The 4,426-nt window shown below is 25.4% G+C and overlaps 1 pseudogene; it reads left to right on the forward strand.

Annotated features, from left to right (window-relative positions):
- The first annotated feature begins 1,379 nt into the window (after positions 1-1,379).
- Positions 1,380-1,896, forward strand: LOC115768043 (annotated as a pseudogene).
- The last annotated feature ends 2,530 nt before the right edge of the window (positions 1,897-4,426 follow it).

Genomic DNA, 4,426 nt, shown 5'->3' on the forward strand with positions numbered 1-4,426 from the left:
AACAAAATAACCCAGATGAACAAAGCCCATGAGCAATTATTAATCTATAAGACCCACATAGCCCTCAATAAGATATAGTTAAAAGTCCTGCTAATGCAATTCCTATATGAGCCACTGAAGAATGAGCAATTAAAGGCTTAAAACCAGTTTGACGTAAACACACAAATCTAATTAATACTCCCCCAACTAATCTAATTCTAATTCAAATAAATCTATATTTTAAATTTATTACCTGTAAAATTGATAAAACCCGTAATATACCATAACCTCCTAATTTTAGTATAATTCCGGCTAAAATTATAGAACCAGAAACAGGAGCTTTAACATGAGCTTTAGGTAATCACAAATGAACTAAAAATATAGGTATTTTTACTAAAAATGCACATACTAAACAAAAATATAATAAGTCATAATTAAATATAAAATTATTTATTAAATAAAAATTTATTGTTCCTATTTTATTTATCAAATAAAAAATACCAATTAATATAGGTAAAGAAACTAATAATGTATAAAATAATAAATAAATACCAGCTTGTAATCGCTCAGGTTGGTACCCTCAACCTATTATTAAAAATAAAGTTGGAATTAAACTTCATTCAAAAAACAAATAAAATATAAATAAACTTATTCTTCTAAATGTTAATACAAGTAATAATAATAATATTACAATATTTAACAAAAATAAATTTATAAAATTATTATACTTATAAACTCTTTCTCTTGCTATTAACATTAATGAACAAATTCATAAACTCAATAAAACTAACCCATGAGAAAGCATATCACACACCTAAAAAAATATTTATTCAATAATTTATAAAATTATTTATTAATAAAAATAAAAAACTAATAAAAATAATAAAACTTGTACCATTCAAAATATATTATTAATAAAACAAAGAGCTAATAAAAATATTTAAAAAAAATTAATTTTAACATTATATAATTCTAAAAGATTGAAAATAATCATTCCCATGTGTTCGAATTATAGATACTAAAATAGATATACCTAAAGCACCTTCACAGACTCTAATTTTTAAAAATATTATTCTAAAATAACTTTCATAATTAACTATATTTAAGTAAATAAATAATATAAAAAATAAAATTAAAACAATAAGTTCAAGACTTAAAAGCATTGATAATAAATGTTTTCGATTAGAAACAAAACAAAATAACCCACAAATAAATAAAATTTTTGGTAAACTTCAGTATAAAATTATAATCATTAGTTTTAATAGTTTAATAAAAACATTGGTCTTGTAAATCAAAAATAAGATAAATTCCTTTAAAACTTCAAGAGAAAAGAATTTCTTTTTCATTAATCCCCAAAATTAATATTTTATATAAACTATTCTTCATTCAATTTTCTTCAATTAATTTTATATTCTTTAATTTTCTTAACTTCAATTATTTTTATAAATATAATTCACCCATTAGCTATAGGATTAACACTTTTAATCCAAACAATTTTAATTTCTTTAACCACAGGTCTTATAACAAAAACATTTTGATTTTCATATATTTTATTTTTAATTTTTCTAGGAGGTATATTAGTTTTATTTATTTACGTTACATCGCTAGCTTCTAATGAAATATTAAATTTATCAATTAAATTAACTTTAATTTCAATTATATTATTTTCTGTAAGTTTAATTTTAATTTTTTTTGTAGATAAATCCTCGATAAGATTTTGTTTTACTTAACAATGAAATAGAGTCAATTTCATCAAACTACTCTTATTTCATAGAAAATTCATTATCATTAAATAAACTTTATAAATTTCCTACAAACTTAATTACAATTCTTTTAATAAATTATTTATTAATTACTTTAATTGTCATTGTTAAAATTACTTAAATATTCAAAGGACCATTACGAATTATAAATTAATGAACAAACCTTTACGAGCATCCCACCCTTTTTTTAAAATTGCTAATAATGCATTAGTTGATCTTCCTGCACCTGTAAATATTTCAAGATGATGAAATTTTGGATCCTTACTAAGATTATGTTTAATTATTCAAATTTTAACTGGATTATTTTTAGCTATACATTATACCGCAGATGTAAATTTAGCTTTTAATAGAGTTAATCATATCTGCCGTGATGTAAATTACGGATGATTATTACGAACAATACACGCTAACGGTGCTTCTTTTTTCTTTATTTGTATTTACTTACATGTAGGACGAGGAATTTATTATGGATCTTATTTATTTACACCAACATGAATAATTGGAGTCATCATTTTTATACCCAGAACCCATTAAAAATGGGTATAAGGGTATATTGTATTTGTGCAAAATCCAAATGTATGTAACAGGCAGAAGGAAGCATCTCCGACCCCATAAAGTATATATATTCTTGATCAGCATCAATAGCCGAGTCGATTTAGCCATGTCCGTCTGTCTGTCCGTCCGTCCGTCCGTCCGTATTTATGAGCCAAAGGATCTCAGAACCTATAAGAGCTAGAGACTTGAAATTTTAGATGTAGATGCTCCTAGTTCCCGCGCAGATCGAGTTTGTTTCCGATAATCGATAACTTACTCCGTTTCCAAGCAATCGATCAAAATCGATATCGACATCCTGTTTTTTTTTTTTTAGCAAATTGGGTAAATAATAAGAGCTGGAGCCACCAAACATGATAAGTTGCTTCTAGAATATTATAGATATTTAAAGTATCTTTCATTTCATACCTATCGCCACCTCCCCGCTACCACCACAGAGCTATAAATCAAGTTATTAACCCAACTTTTATTGCCAACCAATTTAAACCACAATTTAAATGCAATTGATTTTTTCAGAATACACAAATATTCTATGGTACAATAAGATATACTGTAGAACATTTCATAAAGATCGGTTAAGAAAAACCAAAGTAATATGCAACTGCGCAATTGAATGGGGCAGCAGCTTTAAGAATTTCTGTATACATGTACACACACACATTTATGCGCGTCTGCTTCGCATTCTAATAGCATGGTAATTGCATCTTTTTTTTTTCTAATGTTATTTTAGTTCCTTTTTTTATCATATGTACTTAATTGTTGGTGTGGCTGCTGAGTAGAGGCATAGCAAGTGGTGCGGTCTGTCGCGTGTTCGAGCCCAATAACAAATTAAACACATCACAACCTAAAAAAATTACACAAAATAATATTCTTATAAATAAAATTCTTGCATATTCAGCTAAAAAAATTAACGCAAATCCACCTCTTCTATACTCAACATTAAACCCGGATTCTAATTCAGATTCTCCTTCAGCAAAATCAAAAGGTGTACGATCAGTTTCAGAAATAGTAAGCCAAACTAAAGCTATAGGAAATAAAATAAATAAAAATCAGATATAAGTTTGATTATAATAAATATATAAAAAATTATACCCCCCAATTAAAAATACAAAACATAATAAAATTAAAGCTAAACTAACTTCATAAGAAATAGTTTGAGCAACAGCCCGTAAGCCAACAAGCTACTATAACAGTTCAAACCCGCAATCTAGTACAACATAAAAAAAATAATCGTCCAAAAGTAAAAGAGAATAATTTTACAAAAAACGGTTGAGGAATTCCTTTTAAACCAACTTTATTAGGACCTTTACGAATTTGAATATAACCTAAAACTTTTCGTTCCAATAATGTTAAAAAAGCTACTCTTACTAATGCACAAGTAATTAATAATAAACTCCCTACTAAAGATATAATCAATTCTATATAAATCAAGTACTATTTGTAATAAATATAACATAAATAAATTCTAAATTTATTGCACTTATCTGCCAAAATAGTTATATTAATTAATATTATTCTATATAAAAATAAAATTACTCTAATATTTGGTCCTTTCGTACTAAAATATTATAAATTTTTAAAGATAGAAACCAACCTGGCTTACGCCGGTTTGAACTCAGATCATGTAAGAATTTAAAAGTCGAAAATACTTAAAATTTGAACGGCTACACCCAAAATTATATCTTAACCCAACATCGAGGTCGCAATCTTTTTTATCGATATGAACTCTTCAAAAAAATTACGCTGTTATCCCTAAAGTAACTTAAATTTTTAATCATTATTAATGGATCAAATATTCATACATTAATGATTTTAATCATTAAAAGTTTTTTAAATTTTAATATCGACCCAATAAAATATTTTAATTTATTATAATAAAAATAATCTTTATAATTAAAATAAATAAAATATAACGATTTATAGGGTCTTCTCGTCTTTTAAATTAATTTTAGCTTTTTGACTAAAAAATAAAATTCTATAAAAAATTTAAATAAAACAGTTAATATCTCATCCAACCATTCATTCCAGCCTTTAATTAAAAGACTAATGATTATGCTACCTTTGCACAGTTAAAATACAGCGGCCATTTTCAGTGGGCAGGTTTGACTTTAAATTTAATTCAAAAAGACATG

The sequence above is a fragment of the Drosophila novamexicana genome, unplaced genomic scaffold (assembly GCF_003285875.2).
Source record: "Drosophila novamexicana strain 15010-1031.04,08,12 unplaced genomic scaffold, DnovRS2.1 tig00001558-arrow-arrow-pilon, whole genome shotgun sequence".
NCBI classification, from domain to species: domain Eukaryota; kingdom Metazoa; phylum Arthropoda; class Insecta; order Diptera; family Drosophilidae; genus Drosophila; species Drosophila novamexicana.